This window comes from Corapipo altera, unplaced genomic scaffold (genome assembly GCF_003945725.1).
Source record: "Corapipo altera isolate COAL_440 unplaced genomic scaffold, ASM394572v1 2b, whole genome shotgun sequence".
Lineage (NCBI taxonomy): Eukaryota > Metazoa > Chordata > Aves > Passeriformes > Pipridae > Corapipo > Corapipo altera.
Window position 1 is genome coordinate 35,000,976 of NW_020884874.1, and position 23,241 is coordinate 35,024,216.

The following is a 23,241-nucleotide window of genomic DNA, read 5'->3' on the forward strand; positions in this document are numbered from 1 at the left end:
CAGTATGACAGACACCAGGGAAAGAGATGTGTGTCAATGCTGAAAGCAAGTGGGTTTCCTAGTTTAAAGGTTGTTCTGAAAAAACCTGACCAGACAGGTTTAGTCTGGTACCACTAGAAGCATCACTCAAGGGAGGCAATTCACAGCATTGGGGAAAAAAAATGCATTCAAGCAAATTTTCCCTTCTCAAATATCCTCATTGAAAGCTCCCATGTAAAATAGTGCTTTGGTACCATAAGACTCAGGCAAATCAGCCACAGTTATGACCATCTTGCTTCCAAGTTACTGTCTGAGACATTTTGAAATCCCTCTAATTCACTGCTATTTGTACTCAGACTACTTCAGGAAGAGGATGAGGTTGGTGTCCATTGCATGAGTTATTTGTCCTGACACAAGAAAAAGGGGCCCGTATTCCACACCAGGCCTGGAAATCAGTTCATTAACGTTATCTCAGCTGCCATTTCTTTTGTTCTGGTGTAGATCCCTTTTTCTCAGCTTGTTCCCATGTAATTCAGAGGACTAGCTGGTGCCTGCACTTCTGAAAAGGGCCTTGCAGTGTCCTCCAGTAATTGCCTTGCATGCCCTTGCATACAGCTGGGGGAAGGCGTTGCTCCAGTCATTGGTAAGACATATTTGTGTTTTTTACAAACTCAGGGGAAGTTTCAGACAGCCTGCAGAGGCATCCCACTTTTATTTGGTTGCCTGATCATTTTATAAATGCTTTCAGCCAAATGATAAGTAGGAGGAAGTCTTTGGGTGTGGAAGTTGAATAGGCAAAGGCAGCTAAACAGGGGATTGCACTCTTGGTCCACCGTGTGCGTTTAGCAGCCACCACTCCTGCAGCCCAGGTATGTTCACAGTAGGTGGTTTATCAGTGCAGGCTCACCTGGCTATGGCCTGGGTCAGGCACACTAAATGGCACCATGTGGGATGGAGTGTCTACAGAATTACCCTGTAGACTTACTTAAGCATCATATTTTTTCAAGCAACTTCTCAAGTCTTTTTAGTTTGTTTTCTCCTCTTAAAACCTTATAGTTTCTTTTTTTTCCTGAGGTTTTAAAGACTGGGTCTTCACTGTTCCATATATCTGTATGAAACCTGGAGTGACTGTTCTAGAGAAAATACCACATATCCTGGCTATGCTTTCTATGTAGAATATAGATATGGATCAGAAAGACTAGGTCAGCTTGGGGACTGGCAGTGCAAAAAACTGAGCATCATGAGCACTACAGAGCATCCCTGTGGTATGGGACTAGCAGTGGTGGATCAGCTAGTGGCATCAGGAAGAAAAGCACCCAGTCGTAGCCCTATAAGGTCATGTTCAAGTACTTCCTAAATATTGTAGGATTTAAAAGGGCATTTATTACCGGACAAAATCTGAGCAAAGGATTTTTGGAGAAATTTCAGGTAAGGACTGTCCCTTTGCCCCTCTTGAAACTCTTGGACACCAAAATACTTTAAAAAGTCAGACCTAATTCCCTTTCAAAGCAGAAAGCTTATACCAAGCCCTTTTCCTTTGAATTTCTGGTGACTAACCTAAGAAACCCTTAGCATAGCAACTACTGTGAGTTGAATTAGGTGCCTGAAGTATCCATGAGCCTAAATCCAAAACTTGCCACTTGGTTTCCTTTGTGCATTGCACCCTAAGTGCTACCCCCTGCAATTGCCTGGCTATCTCCAGAGTTGCTGCCAGGGGGTGCTTGTTCAAAGCCTGCTCCCTTGTTCCTTGGGCCCAGGGTTCAGGAGAGACCTGGGGAGGAAAAAAGTGTGTTCAACAAACAATTTCAGTGCTGTCATGTTCAAGTTTTGCTTTCATTTTGAAATCCAGCCAGGATGTTTGAAGTCCCCTGTGTGCAGGGATGATGCCCTGGCCTTGCCAGAGCCTTGAGGGGTGATTGCATCAGAGTTGAAGACCCCAGGGATCTCAGGGAGCAGGGACACCACATGACAGCATGCCACATGTGAGCCTGGTATGGGGCATACCCACGGGGGGCTGAGACAGTGTGCCCCAGTGGGACTCTGCCAGTGTGGGACTGTCTACATGAAACTTCTCTGCTTCAGTGTCTTTGCTGACATCCTGGTAAAGCAAGAAGAGATCATTTTGGACTACACCTGTAAGGCAGGTCTGGGAAGCTGCTGAAATCCTTCTGGCTGCATAAGGGAACTTTAGTGCTAATTTGGCAACATTCCATTTCTAGAGGCTCTTCTCTCATAAACACCTGTCCTTCATGTCCTCCTTGGCTAATTTCCTCTGTTCCCCACTGCAGCCAAGGTGTCATTTACTTTTGAAATATTAGGAGCTGCCACTTCCAAGCAATATCTGGAAGAAATTACTTCAGCAGCAAAAGATCTTCAGAGTTGCTGGAAAAATTACCTCAGAGCAACCTGAGAAACAACTTGACATGGCAGAGGTGCCCACAGTGCAGCCTGAAGGTGGAATACACCCTGTAATATCCTGGTGCATGGGCCAGGGCTGCCTTCCTACTGTCTGGAGTCAGGGTAGGGTTCGGTGCCAAGTTCCTAAATTTTTTTTTCACTTTGAAATCCTCTTTTTCACCAGATAACCATCGCTTCAAAACCAGATCTTTATATTTCCTGAAATGGGACCACAGCTTGGCCCATTTTTTTGATCACTTTCCTTGGACCACTATATAGATTCAATTTTGGAAACTGCCGTTCATGACAGTATTTGAATATGTGGGGTGAGATTTTTCAAACCACCTTCAGGACACAGGGACACAGGGACACAGCTGTGCCTCAGTTACCAGTTTTCTCATGAAACACATGCTGAAGTCTCATCCTCTCTGCATGATAACAGCAGAGAAATTATCAGTATGGCTAATCTCTGCCAGATTCAAAAGGAGGTACTGAATCTACTTCTACCCCAGATGTTAAACCATTGATTACAAAATGAAGCATCAAGAAGAAGTCAATAGATGTGAAGGACCAAGGGTACTGAGAAGACTTTCTTGACAGAGAGTACAAGATAGTTACTATTCGTAGAAGAACAGATGGAGACACCAGGAAAAGACAGAGGAATAGAAAGGAGAAACAACAAAGTTAGACTATGAAAGGTTATGTCAAGTCCCACACAAGAAGAGAAAACACATGCTTTAGTGTTGTCTTGGATGGGGCCCAAAATGTCAAACAAACATGTAACTAACATAGAATTCAAGTTCTGTTCTGCTTTAATTTTGGTATATCATGTTTAAATTAGTGTGCTAGCTCACGTCAAGTACATGCTTTGTAATTAAATTTTGAAATGACATTTTCCTTTCTGAGAATAATTTTAAAAATGAATTTGTTATACTTCAACTTTGTTGACAAAGATGGTTTCAGTTAATGAAAGATGAAACTGGATGCATTAAGAATTAAAGGAATATAAACCATATGCTGTTATATTTGATGCACTCAAAATGGTTCTTCTTTCTACTCAGTTCCCTGGGGCTGTTTTCAGACTGGTGGTAATATGTGTATTTCATTTTGTGCTTTAGCACTAGATAACCAAAAGAGGTACAAGTTGGAAGAATTGAATGTTCTTAGTCCACTTGGAAGTGTCTTTCTGCTAAAAAATTGAGAGGACTAAGTCTGAATGTCTCATTCTTCACAAGTCAAATCCTAGAACTAGTATAGTTTATTTTCGAGGTTGAAACTTGCTCTGTCTTGCTGGTTTTCTGTATTTTCTCTGAAATTTATGGAATGTATCAAGCCCAGAGTGCATTCTTTTTGAATAAAGAACATCTTGTACTTTACACTGAAGACCTTGGTATTCTTTCCATGGAAAGCTGCAAACCACTCTTTGGAAGGAGAGTTTATATTGTTTTCAACAGTTGCCTATTAACAAGAAGTTGAAGACATTCAACAAACTGCATGAACATGTCTCTTATAACCAATTTTAATACTTTCATTTTAGCATATTTCATTTTAAAAACAAATGTTGGCCTTGGCTTCAAGAACCACCAGTCCTTGAAAGCTAAATTATTATCTGCAGGGAGTACATATGGTTACAATAAAAAGAAACATGCACAAAGTTTATTGTAAGGAAAAGCATACCATTCAGTCTGATGTTATTCTTATCCTAGTTTTATGAGATTCTGGACAAGTGATGGGTAGTTGTGAATATGTTTATGAATCCCAATTCTATTTTCTTAGAAAAAACTCCTTTGTTCTGTTTGTATTCAAAACGCATTATGTGTCCTCCAATTCTGGAAAGGCTTTGAGCAATTGCACTGGCAAGATAGCTGTCTTCTGTTTAATACATTCTTGATTGACTGTTAAAATCAACATTGTAGTTCTTGTAAAGCTTGCAATAGGTACAATCCTGGTTTTGTTTGAGATAGTGGGAGTATTTTAATCAACTTCAATGAGAATTTTTATGTGTATTAATAGAACAGATGAATTCCCTTTGTCACAGGTAACGAGTGCGCCCACTTCCACCCAGTGAAGCACCTTATTTAGCATCTCAGCATCCAGGTTGTCCTGGTGAGGTCTGCAGGCTCAGTCTTGCATGTCTGTAAAGAATGGTGGGGCATCAAATAGGGAAATGAAAAGCCTCACCGCTATGAGAAAGCATACCTATATGAAAAGTTGATAAAATCTGTTGCCCAGAACAGAAATGGAGAATGCTGTTTACCTACAGCTGTACCACTGCTTTTGGATGAATCCCTTCTGCTTTGTCAAACACTGCTTGGGAAACAAGAAAGTTTGCATAGTTCTGGGCAGTCACAAACGCCCTTGTTTATCCAGATCTGTCCTACTTTCCTTTTCTACCACGTCTGATGCATTGGCAGAACCCCACTGGGGCACACTGCCTCAGCCCCCCGTGGGTATGCCCCATACCAGGCTCACATGTGGCCTGCTGTCATGTGGTGTTCCTGCTCCCTGAGATCTCTGGGGTCTTTAACTCTGATGCAATCACCCGTCAAGGCCCTGGCAAGGCTAGGGCATCATCCCTGCACACAAGGGACTTCAAATAGAGAAAGGTATGGTGTGTTGATAGAGACATCTTGAGTCTTGGGTATTCTGAAATTAACTTTGAAATCCCTGCTGTTGTGTTTGTCTACTAGCCTTTTGCTGCTGTTGTATTTGATGATCTTTGGGATTTTTGTTGTTGTGTGATACTTTTCACTCTTCTGATTTGTAGATCACTGGTTGTATCTGCAACAGGGCCATCACGTGGACATGAGTACTGGTTTCTGATGACTCTCCCAAGCAACAGCAAGCTCCTTTAGGGAGGTGTCTGTGTTTATTTCAGTGGGAAACTGGGGCACAAGGAATACTGGAGAAGACCTCTTGTAGGTTAGTGTTTTGTCTGCTCTATAAAGTGAGGTATATAATGACTTCTCGTTGCTCTTTGTTGAAGATTTGATCTCCCTTCTCTGAGTCAGTGTGAACTCTGTCTTAGCTGGGTAGTTTTTGGCTTCTCTGCTAGACTTTCAAATATATTCCTTAGCACTGCAGTTTAGCATTGTCAGCTCAGATTTCAGACTCTTGACCTTACTCGGGATTCCTTTGTGAATCAGGGTGTTACACCTGCTTGTATCATCATCTCGTCAATGTCTTTAATCTTCTGAAATGAATTCAATATGAAAGCACACTGTACAAGTGGAGACTGCCTTTTGTATTCCTTAAGAAGCAAAACAAAAGCCCAGTAACATCAAATAAGTGGAGCTTGTGCTGTTCATCCTGTGGTGTCCACACATCCACTTTCTAAGCCTCTGTGAAATTTTACAAAAAGGATAGAACACTTTTCTTCCATGCTTCCCTGCTTTCTCACTTTCTCTCTCTCTATAGGCAATGACATATATCTAAGAAACATTTCCCTAGAGCTTGTTGTGTATACAAAGAACAGTCTTCATATAAGTGAGCGGAGAACAGAGCCTGAGTCTTAAGTTTCCACAGAAAACCTTTTTGTCAACTATAAAATCTATTTCACTCTATCACTGACACGATGCCAACAGCTGAACAAGGTGTTTACACCTGCTCACATCCATGTGTATACATATATAGATATATGTGTGTGTGTGTACACCATATATGTTTACATCTGTGTATGGTATATGTGTACAACTCAAAGGCATTTATCTTCCAGAGCTCCCAGTAAACTCAGCAGATGTTGCTTTTAGAGAGAAATGGACCTTTTCATTTTTCCTTCACAAAGGTTTTTTCTTATAAGCCACAGTGATGAAGAACAGACAAATGCATTAAACATTATCCACTGTTTTAAAATAAACTATCATTGTTGAGAGCACTGCTCTGTTACACTTACGAACCCCAAATATCTACATATGAAAAGATATTTTCAGAGTGGTTAACCTGAGTAAAATCAGAAGGAAGAAAATTGTCATAAGAAAGTGCTTTTGTTCAGCTGAGTAATTGAGTCAGATGAAAAATGTGTGGTGGTGATGTTCCCAGATTCCAAAATGCATAGTATAACAGGCATCTCTCCAACTGCCAGCAACTTATAGATTGGTTAGTGCTTGAGTTTTTGCTCATTTTCTTGTTTTGAATGTAGAACAGCAACTAGGAAGAAAAGGGAGAATTTTGTCATTTTACAGGCTTCCAAACAGTAGTTGACCAAGACCATTTCAGCCTGAGCTTGTCTTCAGCTGCTAGGGTGGTGCTCATACATGATTTTCTGAACAATGAACTACTAATAGTGACATTTAGTATCACACAGAGCCATCATGAGATAATTTTACATCTGAAGAAAAGTAAGTATCAAGCAGCCTTACTCTTGAAATTATTTATTTCTATTTCAGAACAGCTGATCCTAACTTAATTAAATAATAGATATCTCAAATAGTAAATCTGATTATATTTCTGTTAAAGAGAATAATACCAGTTCCCCTTTGGCAGGATCTCCTTTCCGTTTAGAAGTCTCTGGGTTTAAATAAACTGAATCTGATGATTTAACTTTGATACACTGATGCATGGATAATCATAACTTTCCTTTTACATAATTAGCATCTTTTAGTGGAAACTGCAAAATTACTTATTCTTTCTTGTCTAAATTGTTCTACTATAAAACTCAACTTCTTTCCCTGCTTCAGTAATTGTGTTTTTTTAATATCTGTGGGTTTTAGCTGCATGGGCTTATATAAAAATAAAATATGATAAACTATGGATTTGAATTGAATAAATGAAGCAGCTCCCGGCATTGATCATAGAATCATAGAATCAGCCGGGTTGGAAGGGACCTCTGAGATCATCAAGTCCAACCCTTAATCCACTACTGGCATGGTTACTAGACCATAGCACTAAGTGCCACATCCAGTCTCATCTTAAAAACCCCCAGGGATGGTGAATCCACCACTTCCCTGGGCAGCCCATTCCAATGTCTGGTTACCCTCTCTGTAAAGAATTTCTTCCTAATATCTAACCTAAACCTCCCCTGGCACAGCTGAAGACCTTGCCCTCTTGTCTTACTGATAGCAGCCTGGGAGAAGAGACCAACCCCTACCGGGCTACAGCCTCCTCTCAGGTAGTTGTAGAGAGTGATGAGGTCTCCCCTGAGCCTCCTCTTTTGCAGGCTGAACAACCCCAGCTCCCTCAGCCTCTCCTCATAGGACTTATGTTCAAGTTCCTTCACCAGCCTTGTTGCTCTTCTCTGGACCTGCTCCAGCACCTCAATATCCTTCCTGAACTGAGGGGCCCAGAACTGGACACAGCACTCAAGGTGTGGCCTCACCAGCACTGAGTCCAGGGGAAGAGTCACTTCCCTGGACCTGTTGACCACACTGTTCCTGATACAGGCCAGGATGCCATTGGCCTTCTTGGCCACCTGGGCACACTGCTGGCTCATGTTCAGCTTCCTGTCAATCCAAACTCCCAGGTCCATTTCCGCTTGGCTGCTCTCCAGTCATTCTGTCCCCAGCCTGTAGCACTGCATGGGGTTGTTGTGGCCAAAGAGTAGGACCTGGCACTTGGCCTTGTTGTACCTCATCCCGTTAGAATCAGCCCAACTTTCCAGTCTGTCCAGGTCTCTCTTAAGAGCCCTCCTGCCTTCCAGCAGATCAATACTCCCCACCAGCTTGGTGTCATCTGCAAATTTGCTAATGGTACACTTGGTCCCCTCATCCAGATCATCAGTAAAGATATTAAACAGAACTGATCCCAACACTGATCCCTGGGGGACACCGCTAATGGATGCAGCACCATTCACCAACATTCTCTGGGCCCGGCCCTCCAGCCGGTTCCTAACCCAGCACAGAGTGCCCCTGTCCAAGCTGTGGACTGCTAGATTTTCAGGAGAATGTTATGGGAGATAGTGTCAAAGGCTTTCCTGAAGTCCAGGTAGACTACATCCACAGCCTTCCCCTCATCCACCAGACAGGTCCCCTGATCATAAAAGGAGATCAGGTTGGTCAGACAGGACCTGCCCCTCCTAAACCCGTGCTGGCTGGGTCTGATCCTGTAGGTGCTATGTGATTGCACTTAGGATGATCTGCTCCATAACCTTGCCAGGCACTGAGATCAGGCTGACGGGCCTGTAGTTTCCAAGATCCTCCTTTAGGCCCTTTTTGTGGATGGGCGTGACATTCGCCAAATTCCAATCATCTGGGGCCTCCCCAGTGAGCCAGGACTGTCAAGACGAGGGAAGAGAGGGACGCTCAATATGAGAATCAGCAAACTTCGTTTATTGATCACTGCTAACAGCTTAATATACACTTTATAATTAGCTCATACATATTGCAAAAGCCAAGCTCATTATTGGTTCTTGCTTAAATGTTGATTTCACTTTTACTCCCTTCTTTTGTTGACACAGGTGGCTCTTAGTTGCTTTTGTTTTGCTAATCACCACGTCCTGTTTACCAGCCAACTAGCAGGCACAAAAACACTGTAGCCTTGCCCTGGCCTTGCTGTCTCAGATCTTCTCACGGGCCTAGACAGGCCGTGTTCTATACTCTAACAGCTCATCCATAGCTTTAGCTATATCCATATGTCCTTGTCTTGCTAGCCAATCCTCTACACAGGACTGTTGGTAAATGATGGAGAGCGGCTTGGCGAGCTCTTCCGCCAGCTCCCTCATTACCCTTGGGTGGATCCCATCTGGTCCCATAGACTGTTTCCTCCTGGGTTACAGGGGAGGTATTCAGCTTATCTCTGTCTACGAGCTCCAGAAGCCAGCTGTCCTCAGGACAACCTGTCTTACTGTTGAAAACTGAGGTAAAGAAGCTGTTAAATACCTCAGCCTTTTCCTCATCTTTGATAACTATATTCCCACCCATGTCCAAAAAGAATGGAGGTTTTCCTTGCCCCTCCTTTTGCTATTGATGTATCTGTAGAAGGCCTTTTTGTTATCCTTCACAGAGGTGGCAAGATTAAGTTCAAGTTGTGCCTTGTGTCTCTCCAATTTATTTCTACATGACCTAACTATATTCCTAAACTCTTTCTGAGTAGTCAGCCCTTTTTTCCATAATCGGTAGGCTCTCTTTTTTACCCTAATTTCCTTCAAAATCTCCCTGTTCAGCCAGATCAGTCTTCTTCCCCACCAGCTTGCCTTTCAGCACACTGGGACAGCCTGCTCCTGTGCTTTCAAGACTTCCTTCTTGAAGCATGTCCATGCTTCCTGGACCCTTTTGTTTTCAAGGGTTGTTTCCCAGGGTACACTCTGAATAGGCTGAAATCCGCCCTCCAGAAGTCCAGCGTAGAGGTTTTATTGATGGTCCTCCTTGCATCCCTGAGTATTGAAAACTCTATTATTTCATGGTCACTGTGTCCCAGACAGCCTCTGACCACCACATCTCCCACTAGCCCCTCTCTGTTTGTGAACAGCAGGTCTAGCAGGGCCCCATCCCTGGGAGGCTCATTTACCAGTTGGAGCAGGAAATTATTCTCTATATGCTCTAGGAATCTCCTAGACTGCCTCTTCTCCTCTGTGTGGAGTTCCCAGCAGACATCTGGCAGGTTAAAGTTGCCCACAAGAACAAGGGCTAGCTATTTTGAGACATCTGCCAGCTGCTTGTAGAATAATTCATCACCCTCATCATCCTGGTTGGGTGGTCTGTAACAGACTCCCACCAGGATATCAGCCTTGTTGGCCTTCCTCCTGATTTTGATCCACAGGCACTCAACCTTATTGTTACTGTCTTCAAGTTCTACAGAGTCAAGAGACTCTCTAACATATAGAGCCACCCGTCCACCTCTCCTGCCTTGCCTGTCCCTTCTGAAGAGCTTGTAGCAACCCATGGCAACACTCCAGTCATGCGAGTCATCCCACACGTTTCTGTGATGGAACTACATCACAGCTTTCGTACTGCATGATGACTTCCAGCTCCTCTGGTTTGTTACCAATGCTGTGTGCATTAGTGTACATGCATTTCAGCTGGGCTGCTGATTTCACTCTTAACTCCGGCTTTCCACCCTTAGGCTCCTCTCTGGAGAGCCCAGTTTCAATCCCTTCCCCCTTCAAACCTAGTTTAAAGCCCTCCTGATCAGCCCCGCCCGCTTATGGGCTAGATAGATGAAGCTCATCTGATTTGAAGAGATTAGGTACCATGGAATTTGCCCCATGGTCAAAAAACCAATATTCCACTGGTGGCACCTATCCTTCAGCCACGTATTAATAAGTTTTCCTACTCTTCTCCTCGTTTATCCCTGCTACTGCAGGAATTGAGGCAAACACCACCTGTGCTCCTGTCCCATTAACCAATCAATGCAGCGCCTTGAAGTCCTTTTTATTTGTCCTGATACTTCTTCCATTAACATCATTAATGGCATCGCTGCCAAACTGGACTACCCACAGTGGATAATAATCTAAGGGCCAAATTAGCTCAGGGAGTCTCCTACTAATATCCCTCACCTGGGCCCCGGGAAGGCAGCATCCCTATGGGATGGGTCTGGTCAAAATATAGGGCCCTCAGTTCCCCTCAGAAGAGAGTCACCAACCACAACTACTCTTCTTTTTTTCTTTATAGCTATGGTTGTAATCTGTCTGGTAGACAGGGTGCAACCAGGAGACCCTCCAGACAGATCTTCCTCTTGACTGTCCTCTACCTGATTCTCTGGGTCCAGGGCCTCATACCTGTTCTTTAAGGGCACCCGGGGAGGTGATGGTGGTCTGGAGGGGATTCTTTTACCTCTCCGGCTAGGGACCTGTTTCTATTCCCCCCCATCTACGTGATTTGTTCCAACTGCCTGAGGGCAGGAGGGGCAGGGCTTCACCACCTCCTGCTGGACTTTTGGGAGTGAAAGGGTGAGACTCCACGAGTCAATTTTCCTTTCACTTTCCCTAATGCTTCTTGGCCTCTCTACCTCTTCCTTGAGCTCTGCCACCAGGCACAGCAAATCATTCACCTGCTCGCACTGTACACAGACGCCACTCACACTGTCGTCTGGTACTAAAGCCAGGCTCAAACACTCTGCACAGCCAGAGACCTGAACAATTGCGTCTGTCTCGGTGTCCTTCTTGGGGGGTTCTCTCTGTATGAACACACCCCTTGTGATAACAGGATATTCAGGTGATACCTGTATTCTGTCATCCAGACTAATTATCATCCTAACTTCTGTTAAAGGAGGAGGTTATATATTGCTTTATAATTTCTAGCAGAAAATTCTAATAATGTTCCAAAGATGTCATATTTTGGAAGAGTTAAAGAAAACATGCTTACATGAGGAAAGCAGAAAAACAGTCATTCTATGTTTTTCCAGATCTAAGGAATTTTTATTTGAGGTGCTTTACTGAAGGTGAGATTCTATTCTGCTTGATTTCCCCCTATAGACTTAACCAGAAAGAGAGTTTAGCCTTTAACTTGATACCATTTGAAAAGCCAGAATCTATAGTTACAGGTACATTTTGGGGCCTCCTGCCCTCATTACAAGGAGCTCCCATCTATGATGTCTTTCATGGCCCCTGCCATACTGGTGTTTGGGGAGTTGCTATGATGCTTGAGGCGATTCACAATACAGCCCAGTCCTCCCAGCACAGCTGTGGCACCACTGTTATTCTACCACCCCCAGATCCTTAATAATGCCCTGGACAAGTGGAGCAAGTTGTTTGCTTAGTAGTAGATGAAGCTCAAAATATTCCTTTGACATATGTTTAACTGCAGATTCTAAATTGCTTTTTCTGTGCATTGGTATGAGTAGCTTAGGAAACAACAAGGGCTGGTCTAAAAGTATATATAGGAAAATACTTCCACACAGAAATGACAAGGTGGAGAATGCATTTCTTTAAAAAGAACTTGTGAGTCTTCTCAAGTCCAATGCCTTCTAATTCTCTTAAGCTTTGATAAGAAAAACCCAATGCTCTCCCAATCATTCCCTCATCCATTCCCTTCCCCCAGCCCCAGCTAAAAACATAGCTAATGATTTGAAATGTATGAATATGTATGTGTAAAGCTGAACTTGGAATTATAAACATTTAGATATTGACCATTTAACTATGCCACCTTTTCTTGCTGGTGTCCTTTGAGGTTATTTGAAATTCAAAGGAACTGACAAATCTGGGTTCATTTCAGGAAAAACTGTCTCTGACATATGTGTGTTTGTACGCTTCTGTATTTTAACACAACGTAGGAAGATGAAAGCAAGGGTAGCAGCAGATAAAGCATGTTTTCTTCTTCAGCTGTAGACTGTAGTTTCATAGCAGTTATTTCTAACTATTGTAGAAACTCCATAATGGTGTGTTAGAAATCTCACAGAGAAACAGACTGCTCACATAACAAACAAAAAATATTGGATGCTGAGGCAGGGGAGTCTACCAGCATACCTGGTGATGCCCTCACTCTACAGTGGAGAGTTGGGGTCTTACAAAGTCAACAGCTGTATCTCTAGATACCAGCATTTTTGCTTTTAACAAATCTCTTAATCAAATAGCAATTACCGAGTGGTTGCATGTTGCGGTGGTGTGAACCTGTTCAGTGTTTCTTCCCAGAATCACTCATGAGCACAGCTGGGAGAGACAGGGGCCCTTGGGGGTAGAAGACCTCCAAGCAGCAGTCCTTAACTACCAAGATATATGAAAGGTAGCATCCTTCTCACACGTAGCTGGGAAGAACAGCTGACACATAAACAAGGAAGAACCCATGAACCTGGGATGCTGAGAACTGAGAAAGGAGCAGAGAAACAACCTCCTTCTTTAGGATGAGATAGACTGATGAGATAAAAATACTGAAGGTATTGTTGGGTTATTATTTTTGTTATCTCCAGGGGCAAATCATCAGGGTTAGAAGATAAATGCTCCATGAGCATCTTCTGAGATATCTAGGCACTGGTCCTCCTGAATTTTGTAGTTCTTAAGAATTATAACCTTTTGACTCAATCAGAGAAAAATTCAAATAATGAATCTCTGTAGAAAAGCACTAGGAGAGCAAAGTCATATTGCAGACCTTGAGTTGCATGATCCAAAGCAGCACATTCTCAGTGTTCTTACTCAAGGGACTAGTTAAAAAAATCTGTGTATTTTCAGGAAATAATGCTACTGAACAACATTTTTAAAATGAAAATACCTTTCTGAAAACAAATGCATGTGTAAAAGGAAGCAAACTAAGTCTTGGAGAGAATCATCCCTGAGTTTGATTAGTAAATACAACCACAAAGAAACTTTTATCCTCTTTTTCCACGCCAAAAAGATTTTTACCATTTCTTTTAATGGCAGAGACTTCAGCCTACAAAGATCTTCTATATGAAAATAGTGATTTTGCTTTTCTTTACTCTAAATTTAATTTATACCTAGACCTACATCTGACCTATCTTGTTTATGTACAGAAGCCCATACCTCTTTCCTCACTGCAGACCTTTCTTTCTTTGCAGACTTCTTTCTTGCTATGCTTCCCCATCTCATAAGAAATATAGGAGGTTTGGGATTTCTGTTATTTGTTGTTTTAGACGTGATAAATAATCCTTAAAAGATGCTTTTACATGACTTGACTGTGTTAAAATCTAGTAACATGCCATAAGCATTAAAAACAAACTCTTGGACAAACAGCATAATTATCCTCAATACAGTCCTTGAATTAGCTACAAAGCCAGCTTTTTGCTATCCACATTCACAGGAATATCTCTTCACTTCCTTGCAAAAATTTCATCAAATAGGCAGCATTTGCAATGTACTGGTGAGGTCATGACTGCTGGGATAGTCTAGAGAGACATCAAGTGCATGGTTCCCTGCTGGGATTCTCCTTCTTCCCTTTCAGAGCAGGGAACATCCGCTTTGAAGATTCACTTGCCAAAACTATGGCCATCTGTCTGAAAGCATGCATGCCTTTCTTCTTGCTGCTACTGTTCTCACTCTTCCCACTCTTCTTTACATATTTACTTACAAACACTTCCCTGACTTGTTTTTTGGCTCCTATCTCTTTCTTGGACATTTTCTTCCCGCATCTCATGGCAATGCTGTGTCTGATCATGACTCGCTCCATGAACTTGTGCTACTGATCAGTCTGTAAGAATGCACCGGGGTGAAATTTGTCGGGAGGGCAGGGTTTGATGATGCTGTTACCCCTGGTAGAAGAGAAAGCCAAAGGAATTATGACACAAATCTTGGAATATGAGTTGAAAGAATAAAGCCCATAATACAGACAGAGAAGTCAGTGATTGAATGAATACTGGAGACATACCCTCATATACAACAGCACCGTGTTTACACAAAAACCTGTCAGCACATTACTGCATCCAGAGCATTAGTAGAGGAGTTTCTTATTAGCATCTGGTTTAGGTCTGTGTAGTAGTTGACTCTTTTGTCTGACCTGAGTGAGCGAAAAAAAAAGCAAAAAAAAGCCTGTGTTCACCTGAAATAAAATATGTTTATTTTCTTAGGAAATTGAAATGGAAACAAAAGAAATTACCCAGGTAGGACCAACAAATTTCTTTCATACCTAAATAATACCTTTTGTATGGTCATTAAGCTTGGAGGTTAAAGAGTAAAAAAGAAAATATGTTTTGTAGTCTGTATAAAATATTACATGTTTTTCACTGTTGAAGTTGAAAAGTCAAGATAAATTTTTCAAATTTTTTTGTTTTGCTTACATTATGTATGTATATTGCTGAAACAGTATTTTTCAGGAAACTATTCTCTGCAAAAAACCCCTCACCTAGTTCTTTCAGTAGAACATAACAGAGTGTTTCCTCACAACTTGTTCTCCAGTTAGAGCCTGAGTCATGTCCAGTACCACAGACTTCAAAGGGACTGTGTGCTTCAGTGGGGGGTTGCATATTTAAATCAGGCAATCTAATGTTTCCAATTATAGGAAATGTATTTGGAAGGGTGCCAAAATGCTAAATAGCTTGATAAAAAAGAAAGGTTCTTTGTTTCAATTATTTCTTATTCCACTACATGCTTCCCCTACCACCACTTAACTAGAGACAAGAACTCCACAGGAGATCCTGTTCTTTATTAATTCATTTAAAAGTTAATAACTGTATTTGCAAGAGCAACACCAAAGCTTGAATTCGATGGCAAGCTCTGGGTAAGGAAAGACAGTCCAGTGGTTATGTGACTAAATTGGGACTGGAGTGGCCATTTCCCTGCTTCGGACAAGGCCTCTTCATGCAATCAAATCACTTGGACACAGACGACTAAAGGTGTTTAATTTTGCTTCTGTGGAAAATCATGCAAGTCAGGAACCTCTAGTGATCTGATGCTTTGTCTCTCTCTGTGACAGTTCCTGCTTTGGGAAGGGTTTGTGAGGATAGCTATGTGAAGAATTGCTCAGTGATTACTTAAGAAGTCCTGAAAGTGTTGTAACATGCATTTTTTGGCTTAATGACCACATTTTCTTTCACTTTGTGGTAACTTGTGGGAATGGGATTAACTTTGTACCGTGTTGGATGTTAAAACTTTGACCAAGTATCAAACAAACACCCTCTTCCACCAGGCAGAAGGAGCGGGACGTATTCTTTTCTGTAGCTCCTGTGTCTGAAAGCTGAGATCAGGATTTTTAATCCACCAATACAATTATAATTAAAAAAAAGAGGCCTTCTGAGCAAATGCAGCAGAGGAGTTTGGTACTCTCCTAAGGATTACAGAGTTTAGTGTCACAGCTTCTTGTACCAACTAGTAGATAACATTAGGAGCTTAATGCTTGTTTGGATTTTGCTAACAAAATGTAGGTAAGATAAGAAAAAGAACCTACAGCAAAATTTACAAACCAATTAGTCAGCATTATAACAAGTCGCTTCACAAATGAGAACACCAATAGGAATGTTTATGTTAGGGATTTATTTAGCCCTTTGAGCTATCTTGTTTCTAATTTAAAATACTTGGGTTTGCTCACTGAAATATTTTGCTTGCAACAGCATTGGGTTAAATACAATAGAACAACATGTTGAATTGTTTGTTTGTATAATGACTTGTGGAACAGGTGATCACTCCTCACTTGGTGCAATTTGACAGGGATTATGAGCTCAAGAGCTGTCGCTACATAATTAGTTGTCAACTAATTTGTTCTAAGGCAGGATCACTTGAGGAACATTTTCACTAGTGATAGTTACTGAAATGTGTATTTTGCTGCTTGTTATTCGATCGCTGACATTCATGTTTTTCCTTGGAACACATGCTAGTGAACTTTACAAACTACAGCATCCTTATTACTCTGTGGCTCTGGATGTTTATGTTGCTGCCTAGGACATCTGTGACACAGCTGTCTGTCTATCCTTCACTGCTTTGCTGCATAACACAACAAATTCTTGTTGGAAAAACTGTAGCCTGTGTTGGCTCTTTCACAGCATCACAATGAATGGTGAAATGAAAATTGGTGGAGTTGGGTTAAGGAAACCTGACCACATTTGCACCATGCCAATATGTTGGACTGTCTGAGAGCTCACAGGTAATCCTGAATTAATACCCTAACTAATTCTGTTCAGGCTCAGGATTTCTTCTTAGCTATCCTCCAGAACTTACTCAAAAAATTATCCAGAGTACTGCGTCTTAACCTTGTTTGGCCTTGGCAGAAGGCTAGGAACTATCTCTAGAGCACAGAGCAGGTTTAGACATTTTTAGAGATGCTAAGAAACTGCAGAGCTCACATCTTATGTGGGGGATCATCACCTTTGAGCCCTGGGTCATCCAAGCAAGATGCTTATTCCAAGGAGCCAAGACTGAGCTTCTCAAGGAAACTGATGGTCCAGGCGCATTCATTTTGAGTATCTGGGGTTGAATCTAACACAGAACTTCTTAGTGAGGAGTTAAAACAGAGAACTGGCTTTCAAAGGCCAGTTGCTACAAATATAGTGATGTTGTCAGAAATCCAAAATTAGTGGACCTAAATTTAAATTAAATAGTCATCATTATAAAATATTACACTGCTCACTTGTATTTACATGCAACAATTGCATTTCATTATTTTTATTAACCATTCAGTAGTTACAAAGACACATTTATGACCACTTAACAGCCAGGCTCTTAATATTTGTAGTGCAATTAGCTTGAAGCAGTCTTGAATAATGTCCTGTTTACAACTGAAGTAATAAAACAAGAGCACCAGGGGACAGAAAGGCTAATTAAAGGGGACAATTGGAAAACCAATCCAGAGTTGGATGGCTGGAAACATGCTGTTATTGTTCCTGTATGGGGTAGATTATGCTAAAGGTGATTAAACCTTGAAAGTATTTGGTTTCTTTTTGGATTTTTGTTTGGACTCACTGGACCTGATTCTCATTTACAGCCAGACTCCTTTACACTTGTAGGGGCAGTATAAAAAGTCTTTGGAAGGATATTTACTGCCAAAGTGGTCTAAAAAGGCAATAAAAATCAGATTGGACAAAGAAATTAATGGGAACAGTTTTCCTACCCCTAAGTGCTCAATATTTTATATGGTCTATGGGATCTTAGGGAATTAATATCACTCCTGTATAATGAACACAGACTGACTGTATCCAGATATGTTGTTTAATTACTACTAACATCCAAACCTCCCAAAGTCTGCTGTGACTGGCCAAAATGCTTGACCACCATTCATGAGGTCAATTGGGTAGCAGTGATTAGGGGACTCTCGTCATGCTTCTAAAATCATTTTATTAGGAAAACTATTCCCTGAGTGTCTACCACACTCATATATACTAGAAACACAGTTTTGTAGTTCTATGTGTGGACTCTTAATGAGACAGATAAAAATCAAGACATCGGAAAAATAGGATGTTTTATGATTGTTGTCACCTAGTTTACAGCCTTATACTTTCAAACTTTCCTCTGTAAACCAGAAAGTCAAGATTATTTTTCTGTTTAATTTTTTTAAACAAAAGCTGTTCTCCGCCTCTGTTCATGCATGTCTAAGAGCTTTAGCTTTCTTTCTTAAACATACTGAGATTTGCAACAGAGATGCAAGACTTGGTAATGCCGGAAGTTTGAGACCAGCAGTCCTTTTTTTTTTTTTTTTTTTACTTGTGGGCCACATGAGTACACTGTGCTTTTCACTGAAATCAGTAGGAGTTTTGCTACTATTAGCTTCAATTGTGAAAAAAATCAGACCTGAGTAACATTGTTGTATCCATTACTGTACAACTATCAGATTAGAAAATATGGTAGGGATTGTAATAACTTGATATTATGTTCCTTGGTTGTCTTATATGTGATGTCTTTGTCCTTTGATTTTAAGGATAGCATAAGAGACTATATTTTTATACCCAAGATTAGTGGTTATGTGCACAAAGAGGAACTCAGGAGGACTCTAGATATGTTCCTCTTCCTTCAATCCTTGTTTTTATCAGCTGCATACAATACAGAAGATGGACTGCACTAGCTCCACTCTTGTACACATCAGCCTCACACCAGGCTGGTAGTATACACCAACCATATGTATACCTGCCATTTCATTTCTGCTCCAACTCCATTAAAGCTGGAAAATCTAACTGCAGAGTTTTCCAAGATTTCTTTCCATTCTTTTCAACTCAATAGTGAACTGGGGGAATAATGTGACAAATATTGCTTTGTCTTCATTTCAGGCAGTATCAATCAGGGTGTTTCAAGAGGATGCAGATACACTGTCTGAAGAAAAGGTCTTTGAAACCCCATAAGCTTCTAAGTTACCAAAAGACTGCAGTTCAGGTGAGCTGGGAGGTCTAAATGGGAATGAGGATGAGCCTGCAGATGCGTAAAGGGACACACTGTCTTTGGTGAATTTTGTTCAGCATGATGGTTAAGGACTAGATACTGATAGTATAAAGTTGAGAGGTATGGCAAAAAGAAAGAAAAAAAAAATTGGATGTGAAAACTGAAGTAACCTGATCAGCCAGGCTACTTGAAACCTTGGCTGAACTGATGGGACAGTTTTATATAGAAAACAGTCATGTCAAAAGAAATTAATGGGTAATGATCAGACTAAAATTGACTATTAATTCTCAGTACATTTTTTTCCCATAATAAGTCAGTGCTCTTTTAATCAAGTTATATAAAGGAAAAAGGTTTCTTAAAAGGCAGAAGAAGTCATATTATTTATTCATTATTTGACAGTAAGAACTGTATAATTTTTAAAAGGATGCTTGAATGACAGAAAATTGAAATGAAGGGGAAGGGAAGCTGGGAAGAAACCTGTCTTCTGAGGAAACCGGAGTGCAGAATTTATACACTGTGTGTGATGGATCTCATTCCCAAAGTCTGTCCTGCCAAAGATCTTTGGATCTGGGAATTGTCTTACAGTATTTATTGGTCTCATGGTTCAGATTCCAGGCTTGTCAATAGTGCAAGGGCTGAAGAAATGTGTGTTTGAGCCAAATTCAGTTACTTGTAGGAGCATCTTGTTAAAAATTATTTCCATTGTACATTCCTCTGTTTGCTTTCAATATCAAGGTGATAAAGAGGCTGGTTAACTAGGACAGTGCTGGCAATTTACCTCTACATAATCAGCACTAAATACCTCTATGCCTCTTTTTTTTTTTTAATGAAACCCTATGGAAGCTGTGACTGAGGAAGGCTCATAAAAAACCACCAGAGGCACAACACTTTAAAACTCATTTAGGAGTGTAACAATCCACAAGAAGTGGTGTGAAAAACTCACAGTACCAGGCTTAGATGTAGGGTTGGCAAAACTTCACAGATGACAGTGGCTTCTGAGGACTTAGTCCTATAAATTAGGAGAGGATTTTATCACAGGATAGATTTATGAATGTAATATTTATGTCAGGGAGGGAGAGGAGAGAAGAAAGATTTTTAAAACTGCTTAAAATGTTCCTGGTAAAAAAAAAGTCTCATTAATTTTTATTTTTATGTGCCAGCTGGCTAAATCAATAGAGAGCAAATTTAACCGTTTTAAGATTTTGGGAAGGATATTTGCATCTTCTTTTTTTTTTTTTCCATGGCTAAAATAGATTTCCTGTTTCTGGAAATCTCAGGTGTTGGAATTTTTACTGACTCTTCTCTTATACAGGTCTATGCATTTCTTTGCATCCCAGGCTTTGCTGGGCACTCACATGTGGGAACAGTATTGAATAACAGTGTTTCTAAACAGGTGTTGGGTGTTCAGGGAAAAAGTAAATATAAGCAGATAGGCCCCAGATATTTTCACTTTAAAATCATTCCGGAGAATCCAGATTTTGAGTGACAGAGAAAAATGATGGCACTTGTAACTCCCAGCCTTCTGAAATACTGCGATTTTCATGTAATGAGCCCCCTTGCCTTCAACAACATTTCTGGATCTTGAAACATAAGCCCCTGACAACTGCTGTAGACTGGTTAGCTTCCTCCACTCTGCTAAAGAAAACAAGAGATCCTGTTTCTAAACCATGTGGCTGTATGGTTTAGGCTGCTCAGTAAGGATGAGGAGCAGCACTGTGTTCAGACCCTTAGCCCACAGAAGAACCATTGAGCTCTTTTGGCCCTTTGAGAAGGGGTTTGAATCTCAGAAGGTTGTGGAACCTATCACATTTCTCTACATGATAAAGACCCTGCTATGAGGAGCAGGAAAGGTGACCTTTCTACCCCTCCTTATAGTCATCAGGGTCAAGATCTTACTCTCCAAGGTCATTTCTGCCCCTGCCTTGCTTCTGTGGAGACAGAGGCAGGGACTAGCACCATTTATGATCCAGAGCTGAGGACTGGTTACTGGTCCTGTGCACAGGAAACCTGCTATATTCTCTATGGTGATGGTTCCATGTCCTTTGTATATCCTCCATGAATGATCAGTCAGCAGCAGCCTCAGTCCCACTGTGGCTGTTTGTCTATTCCCTCTAGGCACCTAAGGCCAGTGCTACTTTTTTACATCCAGTTAAAAAGAGCTGGGCTTTGCTTTCTTCTTGAGGCCCCTAGTCAAACACAGAAGTCATATGCAGACGTGGGCTCTTCCTGGCCCCTGGAATGTGAATAGTTACTAGTCACAGGTTAACCATGTTGGTATTTGCTAGTGAGCATTAGTAGTTTCTTTAAGTGTCTTAAAGGGTTACCCACCAACTACCTCTCAGGACCAGATGATCCTTGAGATCACTTCCATCCTGGTGTTCTATGATTCTATGATTGGTATGCCACAGGGCTGAAATTAGAGCTCTAACATCTTCAAACCCTATTTTCAGGATAAGATCCTTCCTGCAGGAAAGGATAGGATATGGCCATACAAATGGCCTCTTCTCACACAGCATGCAATCAAGAGCCGTGTGGTTGCCTGCTCGATGTCCCTCATGCAGCAGAGCAGGGCTGCCACATTCTGCTTTCTCTGCCATCAGCAGGAGCTGCTAGCACTGTTCACCAGGAAAAATCTGGCCTGTGAGGAGCAGCGTCTGTGCAATTATGCTGTACATCAGCACATCTACCCATAAAGAGATTTATGATTCATGTCAATGCAGTGGATAGCAAGGTAGATATTTCTACACCAGTAAAAGAAAATTCACCTGGGGTGGGGAGGATTGTCTAATGTTGCCAGTTCCAAAGGGTTGCAATGACGTACTAGTCCAGGTCCAGACATGCTTTAATCAGCTCCATCTTTATTATATGACAAACAACCTCTTATGCTAAAGCAGAGAAAAAACATGCAAATAGGTAAGCCCTGTAACCTGCAGCTCCTGAGGGGAGAGGTTTTTTCTGTCCCATCTGAAGAATGAACAGAAATACATGTAAGGACAAAGATTATGAATATACGGAGTTCCTGTCACAATGCACATGGAGCCAACTGAAACTGCTCCCTCAGTGATGAACTAACTGACCAACAAAGACCAGTGGTGGAAAAAAGGGTCTCAGGTAAGAGCAAGAATGTGTCACTACTGAGGTCAAGCACTTTTCTGGAGGATTTCTGTGTCCTCCTTCCCTCCCTTCCCCAAAACCCATGTCTACGGAAGAGGTATAACAGCTCTGCCATCATGTCAAACTGTGGGTCATGACTGGACTCCCTGGTTACCCATTTCAGTTCTCTCTCTGGCCCTTTCCAGTGGTGACTTGACAGGCCCATATATTTGGCTATGGAGGGGTAAAAAGGCCATAGATGACCTTTGCCATCACAGCCAGGATGACTGCAGCCAGAGCAAGGCACTTGTCTGAGCAGATGGCACCCCACCCATGGCTATGAATGCTGATATAGACAAGAACTCTGGGGACAAGTGGAGCCTGCAGAATGGCAAAGTTTAGCAGCAGAGGTGAATCAGATCTTGCCAACCTCTTCCCATTAATGTCACTCATTAAGTTGAAGCATCCATAGATGAATTAAGTGGTGGAGTTGAAGACTAGGACAAGAGATCCTCCCCAGACACTGAACAAAGCCCTGCCAAAGTGCCCTTCAAGGGTCTTCGAAAGTGCTACCCACTGATGACAAACTGTGAAAAGATGTAGTGGATAGAGAAGGTGATGTGATAGAGGCATATTTGTATGTGTGAGATACTTGCACTTTTGGGCAGGGAGGGAGCTTTTAGTTGTTGTGGCTGCAGATGCGGAGGAAGGGGCAGGGAACAAAACCATTTTGTTTGTGCTGCGGGTAGATTGTTGCTCTGCTTTTCCAAATGAAAATTAATTCCCCATGTTTTCTAGTGATCTCCCTGTGCTTCCCTTGTCTTGTGATTAGGGGAGCACCACTGTCAGTGGTCCCAGGCGAGGAAATTCCTTATTAAATATTTCAAATGGGGAAGCAAGAGAGACAAGTTCAGTAATGTTGGTTAGTTACAGAAAGGATCTGTATTGGTATTACTGAAGTTTACTGACAATGGCTTTTCACACAGGCTGATATGACATAATGGTAAGGCTGTGCTGTAGCCCACTGTGAACCTGTAGGCTGACCCCTCTTCAAGTTAAAAGCTACAAAAATAGCCAATCCCTCTTGGAAATTCTGGACTCAATAGCTAAGAGCTTACAATTTGAACAAACAAGCTGGAGATAAGATGTGAGAATGG